Source organism: Primulina eburnea, chromosome 14 (assembly GCF_022965805.1).
Source record: "Primulina eburnea isolate SZY01 chromosome 14, ASM2296580v1, whole genome shotgun sequence".
In the NCBI taxonomy this organism is placed as follows: Eukaryota; Viridiplantae; Streptophyta; class Magnoliopsida; order Lamiales; family Gesneriaceae; genus Primulina; species Primulina eburnea.
Window position 1 is genome coordinate 18,395,632 of NC_133114.1, and position 24,223 is coordinate 18,419,854.

Below are 24,223 nucleotides of genomic sequence, written 5' to 3' on the forward strand. Positions count from 1 at the left end.
TATTGAAATTCTAAGTTCAAATCTAAATCCCGATTCCCAAAATATGGAAATTCAATGATAACTTAAAGCTTAAAGGTACCTGTCAATAACATGGTCTCAGGGTTGGTTTTCGCGGCATGGAGAGCGAAAACTCTGCCCTGAGTAGGCAGATTTCTCTGAGGGCACTGCAGCAACATGTGGTCTGTACTGCCACACTTAAAACACTTTCCTGAGCCAGCCATACATGCTCCAGGATGGCGACGGGAGCACCTGGGACAGACTGGGTGCTCCTGAGTCCTCGGGGCTCGGCGTCCCCGCTGCTGCTGCTGGCCTCGGTTCTTGGGCGGTCCATGAAAAGGCCTCTTGTTCTGCTGCTGATGCTGATGAGGAGGAGGGCGGTGCGGTGCCTGGATTGGGCGCTTGCCCTGGCGATCCCTCTCGATATCCCGCAGATCCTGCTCTGCGGCTAAGGCCTTGGAGACGGCAATCTCATAAGTAGCAGGGTCAGATACCCTAACATCCCGGCGCAAGATCGGCCGTAAACCCACCAGGAAGTGCATCAGCTTGGCTCTGGCATCATTCACGATCAGGGGCACAAAGTGACAGCCCCTCTCGAACTTACGGATAAACTCCGTAACCGTCATATCCCCCTGCCTCAGGCTCATGAACTCTGTGGTCAGTCTGGTGAGAACCTCCTCAGCAAAATACTTGGAGTAGAAAACCTCTGTAAAGCGGGTCCAAGAAAGTGTAGCCAAAGTCAAGGCTACCGAAGCTCCTTCCCACCATAAGCGGACGTCTCCAGTGAACAGATAGGTGGCACACCGGACTCGGTCTGCGTCTCCTAGCTCCATAAACTCGAAAATGACCTCGAGAGATTTGATCCATCCCTCGGCAACCATGGGGTCGGATGTCCCAGAGAATTCCTTCGGGCGCATTTTCATAAATCTCTCATAAACAGCCTCGGGCCCTGTCGGCCTGGCTGCGGCTGCGGATACGGCTGCGGCATTGCCCCCCGCAAACTGTGCGAAGAACTGTGCCATCCCAGCTAACATCTGGGCACTCATGTCCGGTGGGGGCGGTGGTGGAGGTGGTAGGTCTCCCTCCGGTCTACGCTCCTCCCTGTCCTCTCGGCGAGGCTCCTCCTCTCTGTTGCGCTCTAAAATGCGTCTAGGGGGCATACTGTTCCATACATAACCCGTACGTAACTAACATGCATAATTCCATAATTTATTTTAACTGAGCACTGAAATACTGAAAAATATGGAAGCATGCTAACAAAATAATTCATGCTTTAAATAAAATGCTGAACAAAATGCTGAACTGTAAAACTTACAAACCGAAGACGTGGCTTCGTGAGCTTTTCGCGGTCAGTAGTAGTGTAACCCTATACAGAACCACCGCTCTGATACCAATTGTAAAAGCCCTAGAACTTCTTGCTTGAAAATTTGCGGAAAATAAAAATTTCTTTTTTTTTAAAATAAACTTAAATGGCCTCATTCATAAAATCACTAATGAATCAGTTCAATGTTTCCAAAATATTGCAGCGGAAGAAAATAAAGTTGCCAAAAATAACAATTTTAAAATTTATCCAACGACTGATAAAATGTTTGCGGAATAAAATAACAACTGCTGCACTGAGGTCCTCGGGTGCCACTACTGCCGACGCAAGCTGGCTCACTGGTCCCCGCCCTCGGCCCTGGCCTCATCAGTACCTACAACAATCAAATCTAGTGAGCCTAAAGACTCAGCATGCATATATCGCAGGTACCGAGTAAAATCTGAAGTAAAATATGCATGGTATAAAATTTCATGTCATGAGGCATGCTGAAAATAATCTGTACTGAGCAATTATAATACGTGCATAACTGAACTGATAATCACAGTAAAAATATTTGCTCCTTGGAGCCCTGTACTGAAATAACTGATAAAATTTTCTGTTGAGATTATGTTTTACGCCTGTGGCCACTGCACTAAGCTGAAACTGATCGGTAACTGGCTACCGGGGAGGCTGAAACTGAACTGATCTGGCCGGTCACTGGCGACCGGGTGGTACCATACTGAACTGATCGATCATTGGAGACCGTATAAAATAACACTCCCACATAGTGAATGAACCACAAGCCATATCGCATAAATCTCAAAATAATCATTTTCTGTTTTCATGCACGTAATATAATTTAACTGGCATAATGAAAAATCCTGTAATTTTACCAACTGGATTGGATTGGATCGTCCTCAGGCTCGCTGCAACCTAAATATGCCATGAAAATATGCAATGGATAAAACTTGACCAACTATGCAATTTACATTCCAAAGATGCGACTATGACGCCTAATGACTTCGTATTTAATCATGACTCCGAGCTAATCTGAACCGACGTATAGTCATGACTAAAATACGCTGAAAAATCATAAAATAATGCTCCTAAAATGATAGGGTCGAATTCTAGGTGGAATGGAGGCCAAAACATGAAACGCTCTTTCGAGAGTCAATTTGGCACATTGCACCGTAAATTCTCGTACGACCTCAAAAATGATCCGAATGATGAACGGTCGAAAACATGACCTTCTAACTCAATAAGGCATTGTCCAGTCCAAGTCCATGGGCTAAAAGCCAACCAAGAACTCAAACGAGCCTTCTAAACGACACAGCAACCTGCTGTAATTTCCAGCAGCTGCGCAACTACAATACTTGCGTTGGTTTCGAGCCTATCGGCCATTAGGGGCATGAACCGCCGACCAGAGACTCTTACCAACAACCCAAGGAGTGATTTTAACCATGGCTAAGGGCTTTTGGCCAGCCACAATTCGAACCATTCCATCAACAACCGAAAACTCATACCGAGAATGCTTTTGTATGCGTGTGTAGTGTGTTGCTTCGATTGATGTCTCGTGTCATTCCAGTGGCCTTTTGATTGACCATGGCACGATCTAGACATCTAGGGGCAAGGTGTAAACCGTGGCTAAGGGCACTAGGCCAACCAAGATTCACATCAAACCCCACAATTTCGAAACTCATATGATGTCAAAAGAAGGGAAAACGAGAGGGGGAGGGGCTGTTCGTGTTGTTTATTTAAAAACCGATGACCCATGGACCAAGCCACCAAAAGGGCGACTTAGTCACGTCTTAGACATGCTAGGGGAGTGATCCAACCCTGGCTAAGAGCCCTTGGGGCAGCCAAGATCAGATCAAACCCTCAAGACAAGAAACTGAATTTTTGAACACCATTTCCTGCACCTATGGGACTTGCTGTCATTTCGGTTTTTCCAGCAAGCATGGGACTGAAACAAACGTTCTAACATGGCCCTAACATGTCCTAGTACATGTCCATAATCAGCTTTGAGCCCCTGGAACGATTCATCCCTGAAATCAAAACGAAACATACCAATCGTGAAGCATGGAAGTCGATAAAATCTGTGCAGAATTTTCTTTCTTGTTTTGCTGAAAATTTCGGTTTTTGAAATGATAAAATCTGATCATGTACTGAAAAATACTTGCTAATATGACTTGATTGAGGTTTTGAAAGAAATAAATACATGCCTTGGATTCGTTTGAAATAGAAACGAAAAGAAGAGACGAGACGGCGCGGAGGAGACGGAGTTGCTTCTCTTGTTATTCCTTGCACTCGATTTTTCTTTCCTTTCCTCTACCTAAGACTCACGATTTTTACCTCTGAAATGCTCTCAGATTTTCGGTCATGGGGAGGGAGAAGAAGTGATGGTTATGGGAGGGAGGGAATGGTTGCAAACTTTATGGAAACAATGCAAGACTTGGTCTCCAACTTTTGAAATTTGAATTCTTGTTTCTACAAAAATATTTGTTGGTGCTAGTATGGTTGAGGTGGCCGAAATCTACATACTAGACTAGGGTTGGATAATGCTAATTAGATAATTAAAAGGTGCTAGAAAGATCAAAGAATTATTTTCCTAATTAAATACAAGAAAGGGTCAAAGGTGAGTTGGAAATTGAATTGTTTGATATCAAATCTACTTGGGGATGAGGTGGCCGAATTTATGCATGGTTGTCTAGGTTAGAATGAGGTTAATTAATAATTTAATGGTGCTCCCAAATAAAAAGAATTATCCTCCTAATTACATACCAAGAAGGGGTCCAAGGTGATGAGTTGGCAATTGAATCTTCTAGCAACTAAGGGTGGCCGAAAATGCATAATAAAATAAAGGGGAAATGTTGTTTATCTAGTAATTAATAACCCTTAAAAGCCTCACTAATCCTTTAATTAATTTAGTGAATTAAATCCTTAATTAAGTAACTTAAAGGAACTTATTTCTTAATCACCTCAAGTAATTAAATTAAATCCTCAAACTTATTAACTTAAATGGACTTACTTGCTAGCTAAAAAAAATCCTGGATATATTTCTCGAATCTTAAATTCTATCTCAAAACTCCGACTCCATTCCGGCCTCGCTGAAATAACTGAAAAATCAACTACTGAACTGAAATAATAAATAATTAACTTCAAAGAAATGCATTAAAATAATCATGCAATGAAGTCAATTAAATTTTAAAAATCTAGAATTATGCATGGCTTATACGTAGACTGATTTACGGGTTCTACAGCAACAGTCCTATTATGATTCATTTTGAGCTTATAAACACATTGCAGTCGATAACAGGTATCTCAGAAGGTAGAGGAACCAATGAGCATGTATGATTATTCATCATTGCTGCATATTCTGAATCCATAGCCTTAACCCAGACTTGACTGTTCTTTGCCTCCCATACTGTCTGTGGCTCATGAAAGATAGATAATTGAGCAGTAATAACTTTTGGCTTAAACGTTCTAGCTTTAGATCTAGTAATCATATATGTTCATTTACAGGGGCTAGAGAAGAGTTGTCTTGCACAATAGGAGTACTCGAATTGCTGGAGTATGTTCCAGAGGTGGAACTGGAATTAGGAAAAGAAGAACCAGATGGAAAGACAGAAGACACAGACTTAATTGAGTTAGAAGAAAATGAGGTGGATGGAAAACTAACATTGGGTGGTAAAACGGAAGGAAAAAAGTAGAACTGTTGAGAAAAAATGTAGTTGAGGAACTTTAGTACATTCCACAAAACTATGAGCAAAAGGAAATAAGCTTTCATTAAACCGAACATTTTTGGAGATAAAAAGACGACCATCACCTAGTAATGCATTTTTATCTTTTATATTTGTCACTATAACCAATAAATGTGCATGGTTTTGACCGAAATTCTAGTTTGTGACTGTTATAGGCACGCAAACACGGAAAACACAAGCATCCGAAAATTCGAAGCATAGAATAATCCGGAACTTTGTTGAACAACTTTGTAAGAGGAATATCTCCAGAAAGCGCAGAAGTAGGAAGCCTATTAATTAAAAACCAAGCTGTAAAGAAAGCATCTTCTCAAAAAGAAAGTGGCATAGAGGCATGAGATAATAGAGTGAGACCAGGTTCGACAATGTGACGATGTTTGCATTCAACAATCCCATTTTGTTTGGATGAATGAGGACAAGAATGTCTATGTTGAATCCCATGATTGTGAAGAAACGTGGTTAAGGATCAAAATTCACCTCCCCCATCAGTTTGAAGTGCTTTAATTTTGTGATTGAATTGAACTTCAATGTATGTGGAGAATGTTTGAAACACGCTGTTGACTTCCGACTTGAGCTTTAAAAAATAAATCCAAGTATAATGAGTGTAGGCATTGACAAAGCTAATATAGTATCGACAACCATTTCTAGAAATTGTGTTTGAGGGACCGTATATATCTGCATATATTAGATCAAAAGGTGCAGAAAAGACAGTATGAGAATGCGAAAAAGGGAGTTGATGGTTTTTTCCTAATTGACAAGAAGAACATAAAGCAAGCTTTTCATTTCTTGAAAAAGGAAGATTACAATGTAGCAACACATTTTTAACAGTAGACATTGCAGGATGGCCTAGCCTAAAATGCCACTGACTTAGGGAATGAAAAGATGTTGGTGTTGACTCTCGAGGACTGGAAAAACTTGAAACGGAAGAATTGGCATGAAGACAAGCAGCTGGACCATCTGGAGTAGACAAGGGCTTGCCAAGATGAAATTTATAAAGACCATTATGTAAACTTCCTCGAAGAAGCACCGCTCGAGTGACTACGTCCTTCACAAGACAAAAGTTAGAATAAAATTCGAAGAACACATGATTATCAGAAACTTACTGATACAAATGAGATTTTTAGTTATTTGAGGAACATGTTAAAGGTTTCGCAAAGAGAAGGACCAAGAAAAGGAACGAAAATTCGAGTGTCCTACATGAGAGATAGACAAACCTTCTCCATTGCCGATATGAACTTTACCAGTACCAGAATAATCTAAGGCAAGAGATAGATTGCCTAAATCAGATGTAACATGATGAGAAGCCTCTGAATCGGGATACCACCATTCCTCCATATGTGGATCAGTTTGTGAACAAGCAATAACAGCAACAGGGGATTGTGATGAAGAAGTAAATGAATGTGGTGTTGGAGAAGAAGAGTTGCCAGGTAAGCGTTGAAGGGGAACAAAATCTGTAACAAAATGATAGTAGCACTTCTCAGCAATATGACCAGAAACGCCACATATTTGACATACCAGACGTCCGGAATTATTGTTCAAACCACGACGACCTCCACGAAAATTATGTCCACGACCACGTCCTAGAAAAGGAGAACCAGAGTTTGGGTTTCGAGAATAGGACTTTGATGATGGTCGAAATGTAGTGGCTTGCACAGAAGGAGATGACGACTCAACATGAGTAGTATAAGAATCAATCCTTGCTTCATGTGCTAACAATAGAGCAGCAACATCAGATAAATGAACAGAATCAACTCTAGAAGTAACGTGAATAACAACAGAATCATACTCAAGCCCAATGCCTCCAAGCAGATGAAGAATCTGATCATCTTCATAAAGGGGATGACCAGAAGTGGCAAGAGTGTAAATGAGATTCTTCATTTTTCCCAAATAATCCTTAATAGAGAGATTGCCTTTCTTTAATGTCTGGAGTTGCAATTTATATTGAATTACCTTAGCTTTGGAACGAGAAGGAAACAAACGTGAAACCCGAGACCAAAGCTGGCTCGAAGTGAGACACCCAATCATTTGTCCATGTACTCCTTCAGTCATATAGGCCAAGAGAAAAGAGAACTATTTCAGCTGATCTTGCCGACACCAAGACATAAAACTAGGATTGAGAATTTCAGCTCCTATGTCGTTTGGAATAATTTGGGAAAGGACGGGTGGGTTATCAAGAATAAAAAGATCAAGACCCAACCCACGGATCCCAGCCAAAACCTGAAGATTCCATCAAAGAAAATTATCGTCACTGAGCTTGATGGAATTGATTTGGTTGGCAGGATTCACAATCAAAAGAGGTGAGCCACCTTTGCTGTTTGCTTGAGGTGAAAAGGCTTCCGCCATAGCTCCGATACCAAGTTAGAAAATAAAGACAAGGATAAAAATAGAAATGGATTGCATTTTGAAAACAAACAATAATATTTCTGATTATTCAATTACAGACAAAGCTCTCCCTTATTTATACACTCCTATGGCTAATAACTAACTGACCAGTGGAACTAATCTGCTAAATTGTTCCAACAAGAATAACTAACTAATATTCCTCCATAAGGGATAAAATCTATACACTAGGTTCTCTCAATTCTTCTTAGATTAGGATCAGATCATCTTGCAAACTTTATGGGCTAGCTGAAATAGATTTGTCCAGAGTTGGGCTTTGCGCCAATTGGGCTTGATCCTTATCTAGTAATACTCGTGTCATTTCTCAAATCATTACAAAATTGCATCAAAATAAACCGAACCAACCAATTTCACATCACCACGTGAAATGAATTACAAACCGAACCAACCAATTTCACATCTCCAAGAAAAACTTCACGCTTAACGACCGACTCAATCAACAGAAAAAAATAGCGGATGGACCTGACTGCGAAGACGCTTGCTGAAGTGAGGTCTCCGTGAATGTTCGAACTTTATGGTCGGGATCGAGCGACGCGTTCAAGCAGTTGATCAGCCATTGCAGATCTTTGGTCCATGAACAAATACTTTTCATATATGTACAATGTATAATGTGTGTGAGTGTATCTATATGTGCGTGTTAACTCACCACAACTTTTTGTTTTCGATGCGAGAAAAATGGTGTTCATCGTCAATAGCTGAAATTACATTTCTGCCCCCAATAATTTTATATTTTTAAAAATAAAACCGAAAAAACAATAGAAAAAAAATTTCTTTTTGATTTCAATGACCTGGGCCAATTAAAAAAATGGGATTAAGACATGAAGGATTTAAAAAACAGGGAGTTAAATCGTATAACATAATGCAATTACTATTCATATTTTTTGTGAGATCGTGACACAAGTCAATTATAACATAATCGTGAAATTACGATTCATATTTTTAGAACATAAAAAAAAAGTGAAATTGTGATTATATGATTCATATGTAAATTATAACATATAACATAATCGTGAAATTAAGATTTATTTCTGTTAGAATGTAATTTAATTGTGAGATCGTGACACATGTCAATTATAACATATAACATAATCGTAAAATTACGATTCACTATTTTTTGAAATGTAACATAGTTGTGAGATCGTGACACATGACAATTATAAAATATAACATAATCGTGAAATTACGATTCATATTTTTTAAAATATAAAAAAATAGTGAAATTCTGATTATGAGATTCATATGTAAATTATAACATATAACATAATCGTGAAATTAAGATTCATTTCTGTTAGAATGTAACTTAATTGTGATATCGTGACACAAGTCAATTGTAACATATAACATAATCGTGAAATTACGATTCACTATTTTTTAAAATTTAACATAGTTGTGAGATCGTGACACATGACAATTATAAAATATAACATAATCGTGAAATTGCGATTCATATTTTTTAAAATGTAACATAGTTGTGAGATCGTGACACATGACAATTATAACATATAACATGATCATGAAATTACGGTTCATATTTTTTAAAATATATAAAAAATAGTGAAATTGTGATTATGTCATTCATATGTAAATTACAACATATAACATAATCGTGAAATTACGAATCATATTTTTTAAACCCTAAACCCTGAATCACAGTGGTCGACCACCCTGAAGCACAGTGCTCGACCAAAAGCACACTGGTCGACCAAAAAAGATAAGGGTCGACCAAAAAGCACGGTGTTGGTCGACCAAAAATGAGAGTGGTCGACCAAGAACCACAAGCAAAGTGTTCTTTTGTCGACCGAAAAGGAGAGTGGTCGAACACAAATCTAAATTAGTTAACAAACAATGTCTGATCCAATATTACTTTACAAACAATGTCCGATCCAATATCACTTAACAATGACCAATTGTCCGATACATCATAACAATGACCAATCTTTAAGGAACATATTACAAGCTAAGAAATATCTAAACTCAGATATTATTCTATCATCTAAAGTTAGTACTAAATGCACACTCGTCCTAGACAAAGAGTATCCAGCAACAGCTGACACAAATGCTCCGGAATCTTCACTGCAAAAAAAGAAAAAAAATGCGAAGTTATTATTTACTGTACAATTAAGAAAAAGAAAAATGAAGTTATTATATTTTAAAGAGAAAGTTGACAACGTACTGTATAATCTTTGCTCTGAATTCATCACGTAGCTTTATATTCCAGGGTCTCTGGGGGTGTGGGTTGTTCCTAATAATGGATAGCAGATGAGCAGCGTTTATAAGTATAGGCTCTATTTCCTCATTAAGCTCTTTAAAGTTGGGATCGTGCCATGGGCCCGTAGAACGACTTCTCATATTTGGCATAAAAACCTCGAATCCTACTAGGCGAACGGTCGAGCATCGATGCCCTAACTCGTGCCAGCGAGTTGTTGACCTTCAGTGTCACGGTCTCCGCAAATGGCCTCACACCGTCATCTATAATTGCCCAAACTAACGGTTAGCTGCGTAAATATGAAAAAACAAGGTGTAGTGTAATAACCTCTCGACGTGATCGGCTCGCCACCTGACATACGCGCATCCGGAGTCACTTGAATATCTAAAAACAAAAAGTATATTGTTTAATATACTATACATAAATATAAATTCAAAAAATTGCATTACCTTACCTTCTGCGGACTCCTCTGTAATGACTGGTTAGGCTTAAATATCTGTTGGATTTGGCTACTACTCCCAATTTCCTTACCCAGATTTTCATCCATACATAACAGCGTACATTAAACAAATTAAAATAATAACAACTTTAATACAAATATGAATAGACAAAGCGTAGGGTAATAACCTCTCGACGTGGTCGCCTCGCCACTTGACTTACGCGTATCTTGAGTCACTTGAATATCTGAAAACAAAAAGTATACTGTTTAATATACTATACAGAAATTTAAAATAAAAAAAGTGCATTAACTCACCTTCTGAGGACTCCTCTGTAATGACTAAAAGGTTAGGCTCAAATATATGTTGTGTTTGGCTACTACTGCCAATTTTCCTAGCCAGATTATCATCCACACCTAACAGAGTACATTTTACAAATTAAATTAATAATGACAATTCTACTAAATCATTCTATTAAATAAATATAAATATAATTAATAAAATTAACTCACCAAAATCTGTCTCGGATTATTTCCTCTTCCGCCCTCTGCTATAGTGTGAAGGCCCGAAAATCCGAGTTTGAAAATTGCGGAAAAAATTAAAATTTTCTTTTTAAAATAATCAAGGTGCCTCATTCACAAAATAAACTAATAAATCAAGTTTAATGTTTAAAAATAGCAGCTGAAGAAAATATTTGTTTGCCAAATAATAACTTAAAATAATCCAACAGCCGATAAAAAGTTTGAGCATAAAAATTGTAAATGCTAAAATGAGGTCCTCGGGTTCCACTACTGCCGACCCAAGCTAGCTCACTGGTCCCCGCCCTCGGCCCCGACATCATCAGTACCTACAACAATCAAGTCTAGTGAGTCTAAAGACTCAGCATGCATATATCGTAAATAACGAGTAAATAATATAATAAAATTTGCATGGGATAAAAATATCATGTCATGAGGCATAAAGTGAAAATAACTTGTCATGAGCAATTATAATATGTGCATAACTAAACTGAAAATCATAGTGAAAATGTTTGCTCCTTGGAGCCCTGTACTGAAATAGCATGTTATAATTTTCTGTTGAGATGATGGTCTACGCAAGTGGCCCCTGCACTGAACTGAACTGAACTGACCGGTAACTGGCGACCGGATAATACAATGCTCCCATGACCGGTAACTGACGACCGGGTGAAATAATGCTCCCATGACCGGTAACTGGCGACCGTATAAAATAATGCTCCCATGACCGGTAACTGGCGACCGGGTAAAATAATGCTCCCATGATAGTGAGATGGCCACAAGCAATATCGCATAAATCTCAAAAATGAATATTTTCTATGCACGTAATATAATTAGCCAACATAATTAAATAGGAACAATTTCGATCTTCTTGCATTAAAATCATGTACTTGCGATATTTAAAAATATCTATATGACTTGATTGAAGAGTGAAAGAAGATATAAACATGCCTTGGTTTGTTTTGACAGAAAACAAACGAAATAACGACGCGGCGCGGCGGAGACGGAGTACTCTTCACTTTCTCACTTAATTCCTTTAAATTAAGCATTCACCATAATTATTATAATATAATAGCGTAAAAAAATCGTAAACGTGATGCATGAACATTTAAAAAATATCATGATTTGTGCTCAGGGCGCTGCTAGGACTAAAATCTCACCCCGGGTGCAAAATTACCATTTTGCCCCTGGAAACCCGAAAATTACCATTTTACCCCTGGACCTCTAAAATTGACCCGAAACTTACCAAACTCCTTAAAATATCCCAAAACATTTTTTATAAGTATTCCTAGTCGTAAACTCGAGCCCAAAAACCAACTTAGTCTATTTGTTTTAAAACTCGGTTCGGAGTCCCGATTTTAATCCGAATCGATCCCAAAATTTACCCAAATCTTCTACAACTTTTACCATATCATAAGAACACTTAATAGACCCTAAAACACTGTCATTAGGCATCCCAAAAACCCACGGCAAAATTTCAAAACCTGGTGAAATTCTCGGTCCACTCTCCTCTCAACACCTCATGCACACAATCCTCACCAAAACTCACGCCTCACGCTAATCCATCGTTTCAGCCATGAACCCACCTACTGTAGAGCTAGACTAGGCACCAAGGAACCCCTCTGAACCAAGCCACGCGTCCCATGCAAGCGGCTAACTCCTAGGGACCTAGACACGACAGCAGCCCCCTTTCTCGCGACTACTCTACCCCATGGCTCTAATGTTCGTTCCCTATCCTTCTGCTTGGTTCGATCATCCCAGCCCCTTATCAGACCCACCAGGGTCTGGTCCAGGGCTGGAGGAAGCCCTCGCATGGCTGGCACGGCAGAAACGTAGGTCGAGCCTCACCCAACTCACCAACGATCGGCCCTCAACTCCTACAACGAAACTCGATCAATTTACACTTCTAGCTTAACCACTCTTTCTTTCATAGTGAAACCACCCTTCAACACACATGACAGCCGCCCCCTTGCAACAAATCAGAGGAGACGTGAGTTGAAACAAAGAATGCATGTATTCGAACAATAAAAAAAAAATGAAAACCCCCTGCACATGGCTAGATCGAAAGAACCTTAAACATATGCATACACACGATAGAATAAGGCTTGAATGATGCAGAAATAAAGGTGCAGAACGTGCCTTAAATGGTGTACACACCCACGAGGGACCCGAGATGAAGGCCGGAGGAAAATCCTTTGCAAGAACAAGTGGGAAAGCTGATGGGGTCTCTAGATATAATTGCTGAAAACGAGAGGTTTTGCGGCTGAAAGGAGGTGTCGGCTATGAGGGACAATTAGGTTTAGGTTAAGTGTGTTTAGTTAGTTAAATAAATAGATAAGAATTAGTTAATGGGCCAAAATTTGCAATTTAAAAGTTTTAAAAGAGTTGTAAGCTCAATAAGCTTAAAAGTAGACCCATTAAACCCAAACCCACTCCCGAAAAGTATTTCGTGTAGGAAAGATTTTAAAAGTATTAGTCGAACCATTAAAAGTCCCCCGATTCGATAAAATTTGCGTACCGATTAAAAATAAAAATCTTATGGGTAAAACACTCAAAAATTCCCATTTTTGTAAAATACACTTAAAAATGCTTTAGCTTAATTTATAAAAATAAATCATGTAATAAAATAATTTTTCTGAAAATTCTCCGGTCTCCGTTCCTCGATCGAACGTAAAATGCACCTAGAAATCCAAATGCATGAACTTTTAAAATTTTATGAACTAAATTCTATCATGCATGAATTATGCATAAAACGCATAAAATAATTAAACATAATTTAATGAAATGAACATGCTAAGTTATCACTCCTTAAATGAGTCTTTATTAGCTTATCTCCATACTCCATCTCCAGTCCGGCCTCACTTATTTAATTGAAAAGGTAACAATTAAACTACTGCGTAAAATAAATAAATTTAAAGAAAAGAATTTAAATACTCATGCAATAAAAATCATTTTAATTTAAATACTAGAAATTATGCATGGCTTATACGCAGTCTAATTTACGGGTTCTACAATCCTTCCCTCCTTAAAAGAAATTTCGTCCTCGAAATTAGAACTCACCGAATAACTCGGGGTAGCGACTCCTCATCTCTGGCTCAGACTTCCATGTAGCTTCCTCCTCTGAACGGTTAAGCCATTTGACTTTGACTCACTGTACCAATTTGTTTCGGAGTTTATTTTTCCTGTCTGTCTAAGATCTGCACCGGTCTCTCCTCATCAGACAGGTTTGGAGTAAGCTGCAACGGCTCGAAGTTCAGAACATGCGAAGGATTCGCCATATACTTCCTCAGCATAGAGACGTGAAAGACATTGTGTACTCCGGCCAGATTCGGCGGAAGAGCCACACGATAAGCTAGCGTCCCAACTCTGTCAAGGATCTCAAATGGCCCAATAAATCTCGGACTGAGCTTCCCTTTCTTCCCAAATCGCATGATACCCTTCATAGGTTCCACCTTCACAAAAATATGATCGCCCACTGCAAACTCTAAATCTCTCCTCCGCTGGTCCGCATAACTCTTCTGTCAACTCTGAGCAGTCCTCATCCTATCACGGATCTTGACTACTACATCTGCAGCCTGCTGAATAATTTCTGGACCCAATTCTGCTCTCTCTCCTACTTCATCCCAATGAACAGGAGATCTACACTTGCGGCCATACAGTGCTTCATACGGAGCCATACCTATAGAAGATTGGAAACTGTTGTTATAGGTGAATTCTACCAACGGCAAATTCGACTCCCAACTCCCTGAGAAATCAATCACACAAGCACGGAGAAGATCCTCTAAGATCTGAATGACTCGCTCTGACTGACCATCTGTCTGTGGGTGGAAAGCTGTGCTAAACAACAACTTCGTACCCATGGTCGAATGTAAACTCTTCCAAAACGAGGAAGTGAATCTAGGATCTCTGTCAGATACGATCGAAACTGGAATACCATGAAGTCGGACTATCTCTCGGTTATACAACTCCGCATACTGAACCATGGTGAAAGTCGTCTTAATAGGCAAGAAGTGCGCTGATTTGGTAAGACGATCGACAATCACCCAGATGGCATTTGATCCTCTGACTGACTTCGGCAATCCGGTCACGAAATCCATGGTAACATTCTCCCACTTCCACTCGGGAATAGGAAGAGGCTTGAGCAAACCTGCTGGTCTCTGATGCTCCGTCTTCACTAACTGGCAAGTCAGACACTCGGATACAAATCGTCTGATGTCTTTCTTCATACCAGGCCACCAATACAACAACTGTAGATCTTTGTACATCTTCGTACTCCCAGGGTGAATAGAGTACGGGGACATGTGGGCCTCTGATAGAATATCTGCTCGAATAGAACCACTGCTAGGAATCCACATCCTGTCTCGGTATCTCACAATACCACCGCTAACTGAATACAAGACACTGCCCTTGGCCTCATCCCTCTGCTTCCACTTTGCTAACTGCTCATCTACTGACTGGCCACTGCGAATACTGTCTAGAAGAGAGGACTGGATAGTCAAGGTAGATAGACGAGGAACTCTACCTCGAGGATAAGTCTCTAGATCAAACCTCTGCATCTCAGTCTGAAGAGGTCTCTGCATCGTCAAATGAGCCATCACTGCAACTTTTCTGCTCAATGCATCCGCAACTACATTAGCTTTACCCGGGTGGTAGCTAATGTCACAGTCATAATCCTTCACAAGCTCCAACCAACGCCTCTGACGCATGTTCAGCTCCTTCTGCGTAAAGAAATACTTGAGGCTCTTGTGGTCGGTAAAGATCTGGCACTTTTCCCCATACAGATAGTGCCTCCAAATCTTCAAGGCAAAAACTACGGCGGCCAACTCTAGATCATGGGTAGGGTAATTCTTCTCATGAGTTTTCAGCTGACGAGAAGCCTATGCTATCACCTTCCCATGCTGCATCAATACTGCGCCCAAACCGAGCTTTGAAGCATCGGTGTACAGAACAAACTCACCGGGCCCTGACGGCATGGCCAAAACTGGCGCTGAGATAAGAGCTTGCTTCAAAGTATCGAAGCTCTTCTGATACTCCGCGCTCCACACAAATTTAGCATTCTTCTTGGTCAATGATGTGATTGGAACGGCAATAGAGGAGAATCCCTGAATGAACTTCCTGTAATATCCTGCTAGCCCCAGGAAACTGCGGATCTCAGATGCATTCTGCGGCACAACCCAATCTCTGACTGCTGCGACTTTCGCTGGGTCTACCTCAATACCACTGCTAGAAACAATGTGGCCTAAGAACGCCACCTTCTCTAACCAAAATTCGCACTTACTGAACTTTGCGAATAACTTGTGATTCTGTAAGGTCTGTAGCCCTGTGGTCAGATGTCTGCTATGATCCTCCTGATTCTTCGAGTAGACGAGAATGTCGTCTATGAATACTATCACAAACTGGTCAAGATACGGCTGAAATACGCGATTCATGAGATCCATGAAGATCGCTGGCGCATTCGTCAGACCGAACGGCATCACAAGGAACTCATAGTGGCCATAACGAGTCCTGAAAGCAGTCTTGGAAACATCAGCATCTCTGACCCTCAACTGGTGATAACCGGAACGCAGGTCTATCTTGGAGAACACCGAAGCTGCCTGCAACTGATCAAATAGGTCCTCAATCCGCGGAAGTGGGTACTTGTTCTTCACTGTAACCCTGTTCAACTCCCGGTAATCAATACAAAGCCTCATCGTGCCATCCTTCTTCTTAACAAACAGGACAGGCGCGCCCCAAGGTGAGAAACTCGGGCGAATGAACTCCTTGTCAAGTAGCTCCTGAATCTGCTTCTTAAGCTCCGCCATCTCTGTCGGCGCTAATCGGTACGGCGCTTTGGATATCGGAGCCGTACCTGGCATAAGCTCAATAGAAAACTCCACCTCCCGCTCGGGTGGCATACCAGAGACGTCTTCAGGAAAAACGTCTAAGAAATCTTTAACAATCGGAACATCTGCGGCTGACTGACTGGGTGCCTCGGGGACAGATATAAAAGTCGCTAAAAATGCCCGACACCCTCTATGCATGAGCTTCCTAGCCTGGACATAAGGAATAATGCGCGGTAAGAGAAAGTACTTGTCTGGCTCGAATAAGAACTGCGTCATTCCAGGCGGTCGGACTAGAACAGATCTCCGCTGGAAGTCTATCAACACTCTGTTCCGCAATAGCCAATCCATGCCTAGTATGATGTCAAACTCTGGCATCGGTAAGACAATCAGATCCGCGTAAACAAGGTTGCCATGAAGCTCCAGATCTAAGTCTCGGATCACATTGGTGGCTGCCATCTCCTCACCGGAAGGTAATACTACTGAATAGGCTACATCTAGCCCAACGGTCTTGACCTTGAGAAAATTAGCGAAGGTCTCCGAGATGAAGGAATGAGTAGCCCCTGAATCTATCAGGGCTTTCGTAGCTGACCCCGCTATAAAAATTCTCCCTGAAAGTTTGGAACATCAAGCTGAACCCAAAAATCTCAAGAACTATCCTACGGACATGCATAGGCCAAATTTTTTTTTTCTAACTTATATTCCCAAAATAATACTGAGTAGAGCATGCAATCCTATCGCAGTTCTAAATTCAAAAATCCTAATCCAGTTCCCAAAATAATGAAGTTCAAATATAAACTTAAGGTTTAAATGTACCTGTCATAAGCATGGTCTCCGGGTTCGTTTCCGTGGCATGGAGAGCAAAAACTCTGCCTTGGGTAGGCAGATTCCTCTGAGGGCACTGCAGCACCATGTGGTCTGGACTGCCACACTTGTAACAATTTCCGGAGCCAAACCTACATGCTCCAGGATGGCGGCGTGAGCACTTGGGACAGACTGGGCGCTCAAATGGCCTCGGGACTGCACGTCCCTGCTGCTGCTGGGGTCCTCCTCTGAATCTGGGCGGGCCGTGATGCGGCCTCTTGTTCTGGTGTTGCTGCTGCTGAGGAGGAGGAGGGCGGTGTGGTACCTGAACTGGTCGCTTCCCCAAGCGATCCCTCTCAATGTCGATCAGATCCTGCTCTGCAGCCAGAGCTCCAGAAACAGCAACTTCATAGGTAGTAGGGCCAGCCACCCTAACATCCCGGCGCAAGATCGGCCGTAGTCCATCAAGAAAGTGCCTCAGCTTGGCACCCGCATCATTCGCAATCAGGGGCACGAAATGGCAGCCCCTCTCAAACTTACGGACAAACTCCGTAACAGTCAGCTCTCCCTGTCTCAGGGTCATGAACTCCCTGGTCAAACGTGAACGCACCTCATCAGTAAAATATTTGGAGTAAAATACCTCCGTGAAGCGTGTCCAAGTCAGCGTAGCCATGTTCAGGGCTACTGACGCTCATTCCCACCATAAGCGGGCATCTCCACTGAACAGATAGGTGGCACAGCGTACTCTGTCTGCATCTCCAAGCTCCATAAACTCAAAAATAACCTCGAGGGACTTGATCCAGCCCTCAGCAATCATGGGGTCCGTCGTCCCTGAGAACTCCTTAGGACGCATCTTCATGAATCTCTCGTAAGTAGCCTCAGGCCCGGTCGGCCTAGCTGCCACAGCGGCATTGTTCCCCGCAAACTGTGCGAAGAACTGGTTTATCCCAGCCAACATCTGGGCATTCATATCAGGAGGAGGGGGTGGAGGGGGTGGAGGTCCCTGCCTCTCTTGTCTCTGATCATTCCCGTCCTCATGACGGTGTACACCACCACCTCTCGGGCGTCCAACCTGGCGTCTCGGAGGCATACTGTTCCATATAAAACCCATACGTAACTAACATGCATAATTCCATAATTTATTTTAAACACTGAAATAATTAAAGAATCTGAATGTAAAATATTTCATGGAGGCATGCTGTTAAAATAATTCATGCTTTAAATAAAATGCGTAAATGTAAAACTTACAGACCGAAGACGTGGCTTCGTGAGCTTCTCGTGGTCAGTAGTAGTGTAACCCTTTACAAGAACATAGGCTCTGATACCAACTGTCAAGGCCCGAAAATCCGAGTTTGAAAATTGCGGAAAAAATTAAAATTTTCTTTTTAAAATAAATAAGGTGCCTCATTCACAAAATAAACTGATAAATCAAGTTTAATGTTTAAAAATAGCAGCGGAAGAAAATATTTGTTTGCCAAATAATAACTTAAAATAATCCAACAGCCGATAAAAAGTTTGAGCATAAAATTGTAAATGCTAAAATGAGGTCCTCGGGTTCCACTACTGCCGACCCAAGCTAGCTCACTGGTCCCCGCCCTCGGCCCCAACATCATCAATACCTACAACAATCAAGTCTAGTGAGTCTAAAGACTCAGCATGCATATATCGTAAATAACGAGTAAATAATATAGTAAAATTTGCATGGGATAAAAATATCATGTCATGAGGCATAAAGTGAAAATAACTTGTCATGAGCAATTATAATACGTGCATAACTAAACTGAAAATCATAGTGAAAATGTTTGCTCCTTGGAGCCCTGTACTGAAATAGCATGTTATAATTTTCTGTTGAGATTATGGTTTACTAAGTGGCCACTGCACTGAACTGAACTGAACTGACCGGTAACTGGCGACCGGATAATACAATGCTCCCATGACCGGTAACTGACGACCGGGTAAAATAATGCTCCCATGACCGGCAACTGGCGACCGGATAAAATAATGCTCCCATGACTGGTAACTGGCGACCGGGTAAAATAATGCTCCCATGATAGTGAGATGGCCACAAGCAATATCGCATAAATCTCAAAAATGAATATTTTCTATGCACGTAATATAATTAGCCAACATAATTAAATAGGAACAATTTCGATCTTCTTGCATTAAAATCATGTACTTGCGATATTTAAAAATATCTATATGACTTGATTGAAGAGTGAAAGAAGATATAAACATGTCTTGGTTTGTTTTGACAGAAAACAAACGAAATAACGACGCGGCGCGGCGGAGATGGAGTGTTCTTCACTTTCTCACTTAATTCCTTTAAATTAAGCATTCACCATAATTATTATAATATAATAGCGTAAAACAATCGTAAACGTGATGCATGAACATTTAAAAAATATCATGATTTGTGCTCAGGGAGCTGCTAGGACTAAAATCTCACCCCGGGTGCAAAATTACCATTTTGCCCCTGGAAACCCGAAAATTACCATTTTACCCCTGGACCTCTAAAATTGACCCGAAGCTTACAAAACTCCTTAAAATATCCCAAAACATTTTTTATAAGTATTCCTAGTCGTAAACTCGAGCCCAAAAACCAACTTAGTCTATTTTTTAAAACTCGGTTCGGAGTCTCGATTTTAATCCGAATCGATCCCAAAATTTACCCAAATCTTCTACAACTTTTACCATATCATAAGAACACTTAATAGACCCTAAAACACTGTCATTAGGCATCCCAAAAACCCACGGCAAAATTTCGAAACCTGCTGAAATTCTCGGTCCACTCTCCTCTCAACACCTCATGCACACAATCCTCACCAAAACTCACGCCTCACGCTAATCCATCGTTTCAGCCATGAACCCACCTACTGTAGAGCTAGACTAGGCACCAAGGAACCCCTCTGAACCAAGCCACGCGTCCCATGCAAGCGGCTAACTCCTAGGGACCTAGACACGACAGCAGCCCCCTTTCTCGCGACTACTCTACCCCACGGCTCTAATGTTCGTTCCCTATCCTTCTGCTTGGTTCGATCATCCCAGCCCCTTATCAGACCCACCAGGGTCTGGTCCAGGGCTGGAGGAAGCCCTCGCATGGCTGGCACGGCAGAAACGTAGGTCGAGCCTCACCCAACTCACCAACGATCGGCCCTCAACTCCTACAACGAAACTCGATCAATTTACACTTCTAGCTTAACCACTCTTTCTTTCATAGTGAAACCACCCTTCAACACACATGACAGCCACCCCCTTGCAACAAATCAGAGGAGACGTGAGTTGAAACAAAGAATGCATGTATTCGAACAATAAAAAAAAGGGAAATTGATTATTATAACCCATTTCAAAGTCATAATTTTAAAAATAGCCTTCTTTACTAAATATTTACCATTATGTCTTATATAATTGAAATATCCTATATTAACCTTTTTCATTCTAAATTATTTACTCCAATTCTTTACTCCATAGTTATAAGAAAAAATTAATAAATAAAGATGCAGATTCACGCCAATTGTCATGGATTTCTTTCCCATTCTATGTTATTGCTCAACATTTCTATTCTTTATTTCAAGTAAGTTACTTTACAATCATTGTTCAATCTCTATTATCAATTTTTAATACATACAAATAAAAAAATTCAAACATATTTCAACTTCAAAATATTATTTTTGTATTCAATATATCGCGAATCATCCTTTCATTAATACATACAAATAAAATAATTCGCACATATTTCAACTTCAAAAAATTCACACATATTTCAATTGCAAAAAAATCACAAATCATCCACTTATTTCAAGTTAAAAATATTCTTAATTTAAAAAAAAACTTAAAAATGGAAAGATCGTGACAATATTCAAGTCAAATTTTTTAAAAAAATTAAAATCAACATAATTTTTTTTATTGGAATCAAAATATTCAACAATTTGACAGAAAAAAACAGTTTTGTCATATATTTATGCATATATATTATTATAAACTAAAAATTAATCATTATTTGTGTAAAAAAATAGATAGACAAAAAAGTTGAAATTCATACATGTTTGAAGAACTAGAATGGATGTTCTTTAAAACTCCCAAAGCATTGAATTGATGAGAGAAGAAAAGAGATTGAGAGAGAAATTGATGGTGGATAAAATTTTAAGGATATCTTTGTAATTTGATATAATAAAAAGATTATTTTGGTAAATTAACTTAATTGAAAGCTAATCTTGATTATAGTAATTTGGTGGAGGCTATTTAAGAAAATCTCCCTAAAAAAAATGAAAACCCCCTGCACATGGCTAGATCGAAAGACCCTTAAACATATGCATACACACGATAGAATAAGGCTTGAATGATGCAGAATAAAGGTGCAGAACGTGCCTTAAATGGTGTACACACCCACGAGGGACCCGAGATGAAGGCCGGAGGAAAATCCTTTGCAAGAACAAGTGGGAAAGCTGATGGGGTCTCTAGATATAATTGCTGAAAACGAGAGGTTTTGCGGCTGAAAGGAGGTGTCGGCTATGAGGGACAATTAGGTTTAGGTTAAGTGTGTTTAGGTAGTTAAATAAATAGATAACAATTAGTTAATGGGCCAAAATTTGCAATTTAAAAGTTTTAAAAGAGTCTTAAGCTCAATAAGCTTAAAAGTAGACCCATTAAACCCAAACCCACTCCCGAAAAGTATTTCGTGTAGGAAAGATTTTAAAAGTATTAGCCGAACCATTAAAAGTCCCCCGATTCGATAAAATTTGCGTACCGATTAAAAATAAAAATCTTACGGGTAAAACACTCAAAAATTCCCATTTTTGTAAAATACACTTAAAAATGCTTTAGCTTAATTTATAAAAATAAATCATGTAATAAAATAATTTTTCTGAAAATTCTCCGGTCTCCGTTCCTCGATCGAACGTAAAATGCACCTAGAAATCCTAATTCATAAACTTTTAAAATTTTATGAACTAAATTCTATCATGCATGAATTATGCATAAAACGCATAAAATAATTAAACATAATTTAATGAAATGAACATGCCAAGTTATCACTCCTTAAATGAGTCTTTATTAGCTTATCTCCATACTCCATCTCCAGTCCGGCCTCACTTATTTAATTGAAAAGGTAACAATTAAACTACTGCGTAAAATAAATAAATTTAAAGAAAAGAATTTAAATACTCATGCAATAAAAATCACTTTAATTTAAATACTAGAAATTATGCATGCCTTATACGCAGTCTAATTTACGGGTTCTACATATAGGCTGTGCTATAATCTTTGTCCTGATGCACTAGCATGTTAGACCTCATCTCAGCAAAACCAGCTCTAATCTGTCAAGTCAAACTCGTTCTCAACTCATCGAGAGCCAAATTAAAACTCGATTTCATGTCATTTAAGGCCGTATTTATACCCCTGATACACGCCCTGGTCTCAATAAATCCTGCTGAAATCTTAACATGCATAGACGTCATGTAATCCTCGAAGGTAGTCAACTGCATCTCGAAACGATGCTCCAAGGTTGATGGGTGGTGGGTAGGATTGAGTCCAAAGTGGACCCTAGGACCCGTACGCATAGGATAACTGGTGCTATAGCTGGATCTATTGGGATCAGCAGAATGGGTGCCGGAAACGTCCAGAGATGCATGTGCATTAGAAGTGTGTTGGACTCATCTACTAATATCATCATAAACAGTGCCGGAAACGTCCAGAGAAGAATGTGCAGTAGGCGTTTGCTGGACTGAGGGAGACTCCAGAGGGTGCTCGCTACATATGACTGTTTGACCTTGCCTCCAAAGCTCGAGTATCCGAGTGATCACCACATCAGGCGCGTAATCAACAAAAATCCCGGTCGTATAATATGGTGAAACTAGCTCCTCAGGAATATGAGTCAAAAATCCAAGACAATCCTGCATATAATTAATAAAAGATCAGATTAATTAAAATTATTGTCCACAGTTATTTTATCAAATCAATTCATATTACTTACATATAGCACAATCACCAAAGGATGCAGCGATATCAACACTAGTTGGGGCACGGTTTGACGGCCACGTGTTAGTCACCCACTAAAACATCCTGGGCAACATCAAACTATCCACATCTCTTCTCCTTACAAACTTTTGTGCCACGCTCGGATAACATTCATAAGCGAGGATCTGTAACATAAATTTCATACAATGTTACTGATACAAATAAAGATAACAAATCCACTTTAACATTCAAAAAATAATATACCTGCAGAGGTAGAACAAAACCACCTACAAGGAAGCTGCCCTCAACTTCTTTCTGGCATGTGCCTCGGTGAGGTAATTATATCGTCCTAAAAGTCCTTCTTCAAACATCGGACCGCATCCCGATAGGCTACTCTAACCCAGGGATAATGGTTGAACCTATCCAAATCATCTACAAGCCTCAAATATTTAGGGTCGATCTTCGTCGTCTTTTTCCTAGTCGCCTCACCGAATACGGCAAAACAAAAGTATAGACTAGTCATCTTTATCTTCTCCATGTCTATATCAGTCTCATTCTGCTCTTGGACAATAATCTTTCCCTCCAAATCACTCAAAACAATCTCAGCCTTACCGGGAAAGTGTGTGGTGCCAAATACACCTCTATCTGGTAAATCTTCGGGCTCTATAGCGCAATCGAGACCCGTTATTAAACAACACTCTAACAAAGAAAATCTAACAGGCCTTTTGCGCACCACCATCCACAAATCATCACTACTACTATCAAGTATCTGGTTGCTCATTAAATACCATAGAATTTGGCTCGAAATGTTAAAATCTCTATAATACCTAACTAAATTACCAAAAGACGACTGCTCGAAAAAATGGGTTCTCTCATCGTTGTTCAAATAATGATGAATCTTCTCAACAATCTCTTTATATCTCGATTGAATTGTCAATTTACATCGAAAAATTGCATCCCTGCCTAGTTTTATCGGCAAATAGACCTGTGACAAAAAAAATTAACTTAGTAAAGTTAGGGAAAAAAAATTTGTCA

The 24,223-nt window shown here is 40.0% G+C and overlaps 1 non-coding gene across 1 annotated transcript; it reads right to left on the minus strand.

The window, feature by feature from the left end:
* Positions 1-6,805: 6,805 nt before the first annotated feature.
* On the minus strand, positions 6,806-6,894 carry LOC140813406 (small nucleolar RNA Z247). The gene has a single exon (XR_012113940.1). It is a non-coding gene; the product is annotated as a small nucleolar RNA Z247 (small nucleolar RNA).
* Positions 6,895-24,223: the final 17,329 nt, after the last annotated feature.